Consider the following 13585-nt stretch of genomic DNA (forward strand, 5'->3'; position numbering starts at 1 on the left):
TCCCAAAACTTTGAATCAAGAAATCACTAAAAAACGAATAGCAATAACAAAAAGAAGAAGAATAAGTTGAAAAATTGAGGATTTGGTTACTTAAATACTGATTTTTTTTGGGTCTAAAGATCTGATTATCACATTCCACGAGCGTTTGCAGCTTTTGTATTTCATGTGTTTCTTCAATTGGAACTGGTAAGACACTTACAAAGTCCAGAAAATTGGTGATGTATTAGGTTTTGAATTTAGGACACTTCTATGTATGCTTTTGATTGCTTGTCATTTGCCATAACCATTCTATGTATGCTTTTGATTGCTTGTCATTTGCCATAACTATTCATGAGGCACAATACTCGGGATGCATATGGAACAAACCAAATGAGTGTCCATTCCTTCTTTTTAAATATGGCAACGAGCAGGAATATTTTATTTTCCAAATCTTGTCCCATCACCGTAAACAACTATTACACCTACGGTCCAACTGCTGTAATCTTTTGGTCAAGGACATGACTCATGCATCCATAGCTAGATTTATAAGAGCTTTACATTGAAGTTCAACAACTCAACTGGTCATATTTAACACTTCATTGAATCCATAGCTAAATTTTTATGATACTAAATTCAATGCTATTGCAAAACAGCTATGTAATAAGACATAAGAAGTTTCATCAAAAAAAAAAAAGACATAAGAAGTCATTATTATCATCAACATATATCACTAATACAAAATTAATTGCAGCTGAAGTTATCATTAATACAAGGAAAGATGAAATCATCAAAAGTTATCATTAATCAGCTGCAATCTCTTAATATCTGATCAATATAAAACATGAATCAGCATAATGCTCTACTTTTCACTACTATGAATCTCTCCAAATCGATATCAGAAAATGAACAAAGTAATAGGCTAGGCCTCTGTGAGTTATATGCTGTTATTTCATTATTGTATTTGCAAGGAAATGGGGGAATTTAGGCTATCTATAGCTGTTTTCATGGTTTCCTTCCTTAGGCCTTCATTAGGTAGAAGGTGACGACCAACTACCAAGTCCATAGAATGTCCAACTTCTACCAGTTCAATAGGAACCAGATAGGGACTACTGTACCAGTCCGTATTGCACAGTGACTGGGTTAAATATTTGCCTGGTCACACTAAATATAGCCAAGAAAGCAATTGAAGCAAAGAGAACATCAATGACTGTTACCGATGGTGTTTTGGACAGCGTCCCTGTGATTTTTCCTTACTTCTTTCGCTATACCAGAAACTCTTCTATTAGTTTCTGAGTGGACCTCGTGCTTTATGCAGCTTGCTTCATCCAGTTACGTTGCATGCTTTGCACCTGCCCTCCGCAACACCTTCCTTGACTTTGAATGCTGACTCTCCATGTTGGAGTTTATCTGCCAGATCCATTGCAGTCTCGCCTTGATTATTGATGGCGTTGACATCTATGGATGTATAGCACAGGAAAACAGTTGACCGTGTTTGTTTTGCATAATGTTCCAGCTTCATGTGTCCTAATTTTCCAGTTTCAAGTACATGAATTATGCATGTTTTGTTCACTTACTCGATTTACCCTGCATAATCAAAAAGAAATTTCTTGAATTGAGTCCTTGCATATATAATGTATTGAGAACTAGGGCTAATTCTCACTTACTCACCGAATCTAGGAACATTTCAACCAATGTCATTGCATTTATTGGCACAGTTCTTTAGATGATTCCATAAGTTCATTTCCCGTTAGGCTCAAGGTTCAGATCATTGTTTACGCTCAAGGTTTAGATCCTTCCTTAGCTGCAAAAATATCCATTCAAAATCAATTGTCAAGCAACTTGTTTCACCAAAAATCACCATAAAATGTGATAAATAATATGCAAAACATTTATTCAAGTTATTGAAAATTCATAGAAATACCTTATTAGTAACCATGTTGAAGAAATAGGAATGAGAATGAAGAGGGCATGGGTTAAAGAATTATGACCCGAAACATTTAACAAAAAAGAAACAAATTATAGAATCATGACCCGAAACATTTCAGGCAAGTTTTTAGAGAATTCGATTTCCGAGACATTTTGGAAACTTGAAACACTTTGAAATCAAAATTCTTATGCAACGTTGGCGTCAACTTGTGATAATTTCTATGCTTTAGTCTTCCATAATAACACAACATTTTATTCGACTCAAAAACAACAATTAAAATCAAATAGTACTTTTAACGATAAAACAATGAAATATATCTGAGAATTCAAACATAATTTAGCTATCCATTCGATTTCAATCATGAACGGCAACCGGAAGGAAAGAGGACAGACATTTGCAAGTACTAACAATGAAGACCTGCATATATATGATGCTCTTTAAAACTTTTTGCAACTAAACACTTAGCTGCATTTTCCAATTTCGTACAAAATGTTGCCAGAAATGGCACTTATTTTCCGTAACTGAACAAGGCCTAATTAACTCTGCATCACTTTCGTAAACAAGTAATGCCATTTTCTACTGCTAATACTCCAAAAATATGTTCAAAAATTGAGGTTCGATACAATTGAGGTTTGATGTAAAATTCAAAATATACATTTGTCATAGCATGAAAATAGTTAACCCACGACCACATTGTCATCAATTCATTGAATTATCAAATAGCCAATGGTGCATATATGGAAAATTTTAAAAGATTGTACACAGCTATGATCAAAATTCTCATTCATAAACTAATGAAAGTAGTGAACAAAAGAAGTATATCATTCAATATATTTATTAACATAGGTTGCTTTAATTTTCAAAATCTACAGCTAGTCCTACATTTATACTCCTTAAGTAGGAGACATAGATGAACATCTAATTCACAAATGCTCATCTATAAATTCACACTCGTCAAAATTCAGAGGGTCATATAATCTCTCTTTTTTCACCTTAAAATTATATTATGAGCCCAAAAGTTTCCTAACAACTAGGACTGAGATGGAATGACTTACATGGGTTTAAATGCACCATTGGTCAGTGGACTTATATGGTTATCTCAAAATGGCCACTCAACTTCAATTTGTCTCAATAAAATCACTCAAATTTGAATTTTATCTCAATTAGATCAAAATGACAATTTCAGTGATTAAAAAGCATCATAATGTAAGTGACATGTCATCATGAGTCTCTGACCGAAACAACAAAACAACAGATGACATCCAAGTGTGTATGTGTCGTTTCAGTCAGATATTTGAGTGGACTCAGGTAGACTGAAATCGATGAGTGACCTAATTAAGATATTGTTTAAATCCGACTGAAATGATTGTTTAAATCCACCTACTTGTAAGTTAGTTAGCCTTCTGATGCATTTTATTAAAACTTAATTTGGGGGTGTTAAAAGGCTTCTGATGCTACATAATAACCTAGGTTCTCTTCTTTAATTTTCAATTTGACATATCCAAATAGTAATGTTCACAGAATTCCGATTAAAGCATAAATCCAATAAAGCAAAAGTACAAAGGTTTACTTACCCAGAAGTAGCTGCCGGGATGCACCAAAATTCCGAATGATTTTGTATGGGTTCATGATTATCAGTTGATGATCGACTTAATCGCAATCGCATCCTATCAAAGTTCACACGGATGCTGCGTTGTTCTCCAGCGGCGAGAAGAAAGGGTGGGTAATCGCACGGCCGCGGAGAAGACCCACCCTCAAGAGCTCTTTCTTTCTTTCGATACAAACTAAATTAGGTCTTGAATTTGTAGGGGTAAGAACAGAGATGACACCTCATCGTGATCTGTCAAACTTATCCAAATATTTTTTTCTTTTTTATTTTTCTAATATTTAAAATCTGTTTATTAATTACATTTGGTAAAAAGCATTCTGAGGTCTCTATCTTTCATTGTTTAGTATATTAAGTCCTCGATCTTTTATTTAACACATTGAACTCCCGATCTTTCATTATTTGGTGCATTAAGCCTTCCATCTTTCATTTACACACATTGAGCTTTTGATCTTTTATATATGAGTGTATTACATCATTTTGTAAATCAATTCATATATGGGTATATTAAAGGTCTGTTTGGTTCAACTGTTAGCTGTTTGCGGTTGTAGTAAGCTGTTTGTTGTTGTTGTTGGTTGTTTGTTATTAGTTATTTAATTATGAGTGTTTCACTCCAACCCGTGGGAAATATAGTATTTGGTTAGGTTTATATAACCGCGGTGTTTAGTATTTTCTCTGGACACTGCAGCATTTTGGAGCTTTTCACAAAAAGCTCTTTTTAGAGCTTTTCATGAACAGTTGTTTCTAATTACTTGTTATTGACAAAATTATCCTTCTTATTTCCACAAAATATGTTTCCTTTTTAACATTATTTTTATTTCTAGAACAAAATTATCGAAAAACAAGGTTTTGTTGCGTTCAATAAATTTTTTATTTTTTATATAAATTATTTTTATTAATTTATATATTACATTTTTTATTTTATAATTTATTTGTTGATTAATTTAAAACATGTCCATATTATAAATAAATACTAATAGCAACAGTTGAGTATAATTTTACCAAACGCTAATAATTAAACAACTAATAACAAGCAATCAACAGCAATAACAAACAGCTAACAACAACAAGAACATCTATTAACTAACAGTTGAACCAAACAGACCCTTAATACACCTATATATGAATTGATTTAGGGAATGACCTAATAAACTCATATATGAAAGATCAAATGTCCAATATGTCTAAATGAAAGATGAAGTGCTTAATACACCAAACAATGAAAAGATCAGGGACCCAATGTATCCAAATGAAAGATCGATCAAACAATAAAAGATCATGCGACCTTAAGATGCTTTTTGCCATTACATTTTATAAATTACGACCAATTTCACCTTACGCAAGGAGTGTCGACATTTATTAATATTATAAAAGGTGGAACAAAAATAACACGTGTCAGACAAACAGAGCACCTATTATATGATGTGGCACAATACAAAGGCAGATGTTGACGTGTAATTTTCTCCTTAATCCATTTTTAAGTTATTAAAATATTCAAATGCATTTGGTTCTCTTCCTTATCACGTCTTTCTCTCTTCTGCAGCATTTTGCAATTATCTGTCAAGTGGTTCACTTCTTAATAGATTCAATCTTCACATCTATCACGACATTTGACTAAGATAAACTCACATCATCAACTACCCAGATTCAAAGACACCCAAAATCTCTCAATCTCTCGCCCCTTATCCTGTTTTTCAGCAATCAAGAGGATTCAAAAGCTCATTATATCGTAACAAAGGTTTTATCTAATAAAAAAAATTCATTCCTAACTAAACCCAACTCTTTTGTTAAAAACTAATCACTTCCAACTTCCTATATAACTCAAAAACCCTCGCGATTTCTTCCTCACTGAAAACCCAAGCTATTTTCTGTGCAGAGATTGGGGAGCAGAAAGAAACCTAACTTTTAGTTTGAATGTAGAGCTATTGTAGTTTAAAATTGGGCTAATTACAAATCTAGCCCAATTAAGAGGGGCCTTTTACATATCTAACCCACTTTACTTCCATCTTACCAAATTAGACACTTTCAACCATTTTGGACAAAATTATCCTTAGTTCTATTCAATCATCGATCTTCTTCTTCTTCTTCTTCGTTTCAACTTCTTCTTCGGTTCATCTTCTTCAATTTCTAATACCGATCATTATCGATTTTTTGAGATTATTGACGTATTATGTTCAATTTCCCGTAGAAATGGTATGTTTTTAGCTTATACGTTTGCTTTTCTCGTTGGTCTTGCATCTTTCTTCATCTGTAATGGTATCGTTTCAATTTCCTCTATTTTCCACAATTTTTCTCAATTTTCCTCCATTGCTGTCGCATTTGTGACGGAATTTGTCGCATTTCGTCACAAATGCGACAAGAGTTGTCGCATTCGTGCAAATGCGACAGCTCTTGTCGCATTTGTGACGAAATAAGATAAATTTCGTCACAAATGCGACAGCAATGGAGGAAATTGAGAAAAATTGTAGAAAATAGAAGAAATTGAAACGATACCATTACAGATGAAGAAAGAGGCAAGACCAACTAGAAAAGCAAGCGTATAAGCTAAAAACATACCATTTCTACGGGAAATTGAACATAATACGTCAATAATCTCAAAAATCGATAATGATTGGTATCAGAAATTGAAGAAGATGAACTGAAGAAGAAGAAGAAGAAACGGAAGAAGAAGAAGAATCAGAAGTAGATCGATGATTGAATAGAACTAAGGGTAATTTTGTCCAAAATGGTTGAAAATGTCTAATTTGGTAAGATGGAAACAAAGTGAGTTAGATATGTAAAAGACCCCTCTTAATTGGGCTAGATTTGTAATTAGCCCTTTAAAATTTTGGCAATTTATAGTTTGCCCTACAAATTTTAGTTCTTTGTGTGTGAATTTTTTTTTTCTTTTGTCTTTTGAAGGTACGAGCTTGGAAGGCAGCCCGCACACTTGGACACATGGACCATACGTTTTGAGTCCCGAAGACAGGTTCAATCACTAACATTACTAGAATTGTAATTGTAATTGTAATTTGGATTTGATTTTATCATCATCAATGCGTGTGATTCCTAGCTTTCTTTATATTTGTTTTTCATTCCTACAGATAATGTTCAATATTTTTCATGCTTATTGAAATCCTGGGAGATCCGTGTGAGTTGTAGGGATTCATTTACATCAACATCAAAATTTGCGGAATTTGCTGGTTGATTGACATTGAATGAATAAATGAATTTGGTTGGATTCATAGATTTAGGTTTATTAAATAAGTTTTAGAATGATTTTAATCTCCGTTAAAGTACAACTACGACCATTGAACTTTACCTATTTTAACATTATGGTCATTGAATATCAATTCTTAATGGTACGGTCGTTAAATTTTACACTTTTTATTTGTGTGCACTCAACTTTAATTAATTTCCAAAAATGACAATTCACGACTTCAAAATGAAAATATTCAAAAATTAAAGTTGTTTAAAACAAAATTTACCTTGAAAACACATTTTTTATTTTCCAAAATCACTTTTTTTTAAGCTTTCTCTCTTTAAAATTTTACTCTCTTTTTCTTAACCAAATAACACCGAAATGATCTCAAAATGAAAATTTTCCAAAATTAAAGTTCCTTAGAATATCATTAACTCTTTGAATTTTTTGTTTTGAGACCGTCAACGATTGTTTTGAGGCGTTGAATGGCCACCGGTATTAAGAAGTGTAAAGTTAGTGGCCATATAGTTAAGAATTGAACTCCAGTGGTCACAATGTTAAAATAGGTAAAGTTCAGTAGTCATAGGTGTAATTTACCCTTTTAATCTCCATAAACCAAATCATTAAGGGGTAAATTACACCCATGGTCACTGAATTTTACAAATTTTAACATTGTAGCTACTAAACTTCAATTCTTAACAGTATGACCACTCAACTTTACACTTCTTAACACATGTGGTCACTCAACTTTAACTAACTCCTCAAAATGATCGTTAATGACCTCAAAATAAAAATATTTAAGAATTAAGGTTGTTGAGAACGACATTTATCACATTTTTTATTTTTCAAAATCATTTTTTTTGGAGTTTTCTCTCTCTAAAAATTCACTATTTCTCTCTCTTGACCAAACAACACCTAAAACCTCAAAACGAAAATTTTCGAGAATTAAAGTTCATCAGAATTTCATTAACTCTTTGAATTTTTTATTTTGAGACCGTCAACTGTCATTTTGAGGCGTTGAGTGGCCACTGGTGTTAAAAAGTGTAAAGTTCAATGGTCATATCATTAAGAATTAAAGTTCAGTGATCATATGTTAAAATGGATAAGGTTCAGTGGCTATAGGTGTAATTTATCTAATCATTTAGTTATTTTCAAGATGAAAGAAGTATTATAATTTTAAAAATATTTTATGAATTTTATTAATTCAAAAATATATATGATTTGATTATTATAAAAAAATATGTAACCCGTACGATGCACGAGTTTTCTGCTCTACAAATTAATTGGCTTAAAATATGAATTATTGTATATTCCGTGCATTGCACGGGATCAAATCTAGTTTATACTATGTAGTTAAGAAAATAACTCATGATTTTTATTCAACTAGTTTATACTATGTAGTTAAGAAAATAACTCATGATTTTTATTCAACTATTTTATTTTATTTTATTTATTTTTATTATTATATTAAGGGTAATTAATTTATTAGTCCCTATATTTTGACAAAACACATTGTTTAGTCCTTATATTTTCAAAAACACATGGTAAGGTCACTAACCTTTTTCTCAGTGAACTGTTTAGTCCTTCCGTCTGTTTGTTTGATTTTTTACCGTTTATGACTTCAAAAATGACTAAATTACCCTTTACTATTTACCTTCAAACTTCAGAAGGAGGAAATCCAATTTAGAAGAAAAAGAACAGACCCAATGCTTACGAATTTAAACGATTAAGAAGAAAATCAAGAAGAAGAACACTCAAAGTTCATTTCAGATGCATTAGAGTTTAAAGGAAATGAAAATAAAGAAAAAGAAGAATGCAAATCCAAATTGACTAACAAAATCTTCATGAGAGTCTAACGGCAGGGACTAAACAGTTCACCGAGAAAAACGTTAGGGACTAAATAGTTCACCGAGAAAAACGTTAGGGACTTTACCGTGTGTTTTTGAAAATACAGAAACTAAACGGTGTGTTTTATCAAAATATAGGGACTAATAAATTAATTAGCCTTATATTAATTACACTAACTCTACACTTTAGAACCAATTTGACCTTATGTTAGTGACTCACGATTTTTATTCAACTATTATTTACGGATAATCAAGTTGTCTTCTTAGTCATTAATGATATTTTTTACACATTTTATATGTGCATCATTTTATCACTTATTAATAGAGACTACAACCATATGAATATATATAAAAAAAAATTAAGAAAAATTAAAAATTATACTGTATTTTGTATAATTGGGGAAAAATTCAAATATTTCATAGTATGTAACAATATTAATTTTCAATTCTATTATTAAATCGTAAAAAAATTGATTTTTAAAAAAAATCAACTGATAAATAACTGGTGCAGAACAGAAAATAAATATATGGTTGTATAAGAGCATCCTAATTGATCCAATTTGTAATCATTATGTGTAAATTGATCTTAATTGCCAATATTCATGGTAAAATTGAGGATTGTAGATGATGAATAAAATTGCTAATAATTATTAATGTTGTGAATATTTTTATACTTATCCTTTTATTAATTGAAACGTTGAAAGTTTGATGAATCAAAATAAAAATTAAATTAAAAAATGTAATAGAAATTTGTTCTCACATGATGAATTTTTTTTACAACATTATTGATCAACTTTTTTTTTTTTTTTTTTGAGCAAAATGGAACTTCATTGATTAATTGGAAGAACAAATATCATCACTAACTAATGCCCGACATGAGATTGGAGCATTTAGTCAAAAAGAAGGGTTAGCATTGAAACGAGACTCTCGTGCTAAGCTATAAGCGATCCCATTCGCTTGTCTGGGTATAAAAGTAAGCCTATTGATCAACCTTAAATCAATAATTATTATGAAAAGAGTGATAAAAAGCATTAGTTATTTAAGCCCTCGGTGGGTGAACAATTAAATCTGCCCCGTAATATCCAACGTACTCGATTTAATAGCGTTGAGGAATTTTTTGATTGAGATTCATAGATAAATCTGCAGCAGCTTCCACAGGTTTTACAACAACATATTATGGAGATTAGGCGTGGCGGTGATGATGAGGATTTCTGCGTTTGGACATATTCTTCTTTAGGTGTTTTTACTATCAAGGATTTCTATTTTTCATTAGGTAATAATGCAGCAAAGGTTCAATGGTCCAAGTTTATTGGGTTACATGCCCACGCATGACCAATTGTAGAAGCGTGGCACACCTACTGTTTCCCGTTGTATTTTATGCAAAGCGGCCTCGGAATCAATTGAACATATTATGGTTCATTGTCCTTTTTCTCAGATTGCTTGAAGAGCGTTGGGCTCTCTTTTTGGTAAACATATCATATTAACGGATTCTCTAGTTACTCCTATCTTGAATTGTTTAAATCATAGCTTCAGTTCTCATGTGGGTTTGCTATGGTCAGTTGGAGTTGTTAGTTTGATTTGGATTTTGTGGTACACTAGAAATAATGCGATATTTGAGAATGAAACACCATCAATTCATCTTGTGCTTCGTAGGCTTTGGATTATGATTCGTGAAGGCAGTATTGGTAATAAATGTCATATGAAAAACAATATTGATGAGATTCGTGTTCTTAGGCAGTTACACATTCCCCTTAGACCCCCTCGAGCTCTTAATATAGTTAGTGTTACTTGGGTTCGTCCTCCACCGGGATGGCTCAAAGTTAACACAGATGGTTCTGCAAACATTAATACAGGAATGGGGGGCGCAGGGGGGGTGTTTCGCACTACTCGAGGATTTGCTCGGGGTTGTTTTGCGTTTCGAGTGGATACCCCTTCTGTGCATATTTCTGAATTGAAAGCCGTTATTTTTGCTATTCAGATTGCTTGGAAAAAAGGATGGCACAAATTATGGGTGGAATGCGATTCTTTTTATGTGGTAAATTTGTTTAGGAAGCGCTCTCTAGTTGTTCCATGGGCGTTGCGATAGGATTGGATTACTTGTCTTCAGCATTGTTCTTCTATGGATCTAAATGTTACTCATATTTTTTCTCGAAGGAAATAGACCGGCTGATGCATTGGCTAAATCTGACGTCACAACATATCATATTGTTTGGTGGAATTCTGCACAAGTTTTTTGCAATAGATTTATTTCTGATGATATGTATTGTTTAGAACAATTTTGTTTCTCTTAATTTTTCTCCTGTATTTTTTCCTCATTTTAATAAAATTCGGGTCTGGGTTTTTGATTGGTTTTGTGAAGATGTCAACCTAGTTGGGATCTTTGCATTCCAATCTTAGCATGTAACCCAACATTTACTTTAAAAAAGCATTAGTTATTTTTCTTAAATTTTATTGAATATAAAATTCGATGTTTTATAGCTAAAAAGACCGACATTAATATTATACTTTCTTGTAAAAATGTGAGAAATCTAATCAATCAATTAAGTAAGAGGTTTTTTCCCTCTAGTATAATATATCTCCATAAATTATTATTAATTAATATAAATAAATCAACAACTTTTTTTATTAAAGGTAGAGGAAGAGTATCGAGAAGGCGAGACATCCCAACTAGGTTGGCACCCCTCGGTTGCCATGAGATCTGAACTCAAAATATATAAATAGGAGAAAAAAATACAAAGTAATCCAAAGTTAAGCAAAACCGATACATCGTACGTCCTATACAATTATCAATGATAAAAGAATTGAGAACCGACGGATGAGAATCCCACCAGCATGCTGAAGTACTATTCCGTCCCAAATTAGCCAGGTAATTGTTAAGCCCAAAATATACCTAAAATATCATCAATATTTACATCAGTTTTACTACAAATTTGTGCTGTTTATATCTATTTCAAATACTTTTACGTTCAAATATGTTTCTTTCATGCAAGGTACCTAAATATTTGGTAAAATCAAAATAGGAATGAAAAGAGGTTAAAAACAAAGGAAAAACCCTACAAAATGAGTCAAAGACGACGAAAATCAAACGCGCCAAAACGAGGACGATGATGAAGTCAGAATCGGAGAAAAATACTCTGTGTCGCAATCGAGAATCCTCCATTCTCGGTCGCGACACACGTCGCCCAACTCTTCCCTTTATCATTTCGAAGGTTGAAAATCTGTTCCCCCATTCTCGGCCGAGAATTTACATTCTCGGTAAGTTCATATTTTCAAGAAGCATAAATTTCACATGTTCGTTTTCGACGAAACGCGTCCGTTCAATTAGATAAGAACGCCTCTTCACAGCAGACATGTTCCTTAGACACGACTCCTCAACATCTATAAATAGAGAGTTGAATTCAGAGTTAGATATATTATTAAAGAAAAGATTTAGTACAGAATTAATGCAGAAATTCTGAGTCAAGCAATTCAGAGTTAAAAGTTCGATTTTGTAAAAAGCAATATGATGTACACACATTGTTTACCAAATAATTACAAACACAGTAGCATTTAGATTTAGATTAAGATTTGTTCATATTAGTTTACATTTCGGTAGCAGATAGACCAGTCTCTATTTCGAAGATTTAGCGAGAAGATTTAGTAGAGGATTCGACCCAGGAGCCTAACAAACTCTAATCGAAATTCAAGGGAAGGATTGACAACCCTTTCTGTCTTGAAAGTCGACGAAAGCTTCCATGCTTCTTTTTCTCTGTAAACTTGTATCAAATTCATACTTCATCTAATAAAGTTTATTCAATCCAATAGATTTTTATGTAGCACTTCTGTAATTGATTCGAAGTGAGTTCTGGTGTTTTCATTAAAACGTAGTTGAATTCAAAATCTTTACAAGGAAACTTTGTTGAACACTTAGGCAAATTGATATCTTGGATAAAAATATTAATTTGGTTAAGGAAGCAATCTAAACCAGTTAGGAGGATTGTTGCGTTCAAAGCCTTTTAATTGAAGGAGTTTACGTTATTACATTTATATAATTGTTTATAAAGTTTAAAGTTGTTTTCTTTACTTAATGCAAATGAATACATTTATTCCCTTTTTCTAAAGCATTAAACGTTTCTGTCTTGTAAATTTATACTCAAAACAGAATTGATTTCTAACGTTCTACATACTCTAATCTAATTCTTATTCTATCAATTTCAAAACCAAATCCAATTAAACGATTTTCCATATTATAAACCTTGAAAGTAAATCAAACTGAATTAAAATAAGTTTTTCATTAAAAAACGTTCCCTGTGGGATCGATATCTTTTTTATTACTACAAGCGAAACCGTGCACTTGCGGAAAGCGCTCAACAAGTTTTTGGCGCCGTTGCCGGGGAACGCCAAAATTTTTAACAAAAATTTAGATTTTTCGTGTTTTATTTCGAATCTAGGTTTTTACATACTTATTCAAACTTTTATATTTTATTTTATTTCAAATTACTAACATATTTATTTTTCAAATTCTGTTTTGAAGGTAGTTTCGGTTCGTGTAAGATCTCAAGTTCATGCGCAGTTCTTGAAGTTCAGGCATTCCACCAAAACCACTAGACCCAGAAATTGAAAAGACGGTTAAAAAGAAAAAGAAAGACAAGAAAGATAAAACTCCATTAAAAACAAGAGTTACCGAGCCAGAAACTATGACAACACTTATGGATTACGCTAGGCCGGGAGTGGCCGGTGTAACCAATAGTATAGTTAGACCCCAAATAAATGCAAACCAATTTGAAATTAAGCCAGCATTGCTTAATATGTTGCAAAATAATGTAACATTTTACGGGTTACCTAACGAATATCCTAACACCCACTTGACAAATTTCCTTGAAATTTGTGACACTTTTAAAATAAATGATGTGACTGCCGAAGCAATCAAACTTCGCCTCTTTCCTTTCACTTTGAAGGATATAGCCAAAGAATGGTTAACTTCAATGCCAGGCGCAACATTTGAAACTTGGGACCAACTTGCCCAAGCGTTTTTATCAAAATATTTTCCTTTAGCAAAAACCGCA

The 13585-nt window shown here is 32.3% G+C and overlaps 1 long non-coding RNA gene across 1 annotated transcript; it reads right to left on the reverse strand.

Moving 5' to 3' along the window:
- Positions 1-662: 662 nt before the first annotated feature.
- LOC136226397 (uncharacterized) lies at positions 663-3690 on the reverse strand. Its single transcript, XR_010687711.1, has 3 exons — positions 3481-3690; positions 1648-1780; positions 663-1563 (listed from the first exon to the last, which is right to left on the reverse strand). It is a non-coding gene; the product is annotated as an uncharacterized lncRNA (long non-coding RNA).
- Between the last annotated feature and the right edge of the window lie 9895 nt (positions 3691-13585).

The sequence above is a fragment of the Euphorbia lathyris genome, chromosome 4 (assembly GCF_963576675.1).
Source record: "Euphorbia lathyris chromosome 4, ddEupLath1.1, whole genome shotgun sequence".
NCBI classification, from domain to species: Eukaryota; Viridiplantae; Streptophyta; class Magnoliopsida; order Malpighiales; family Euphorbiaceae; genus Euphorbia; species Euphorbia lathyris.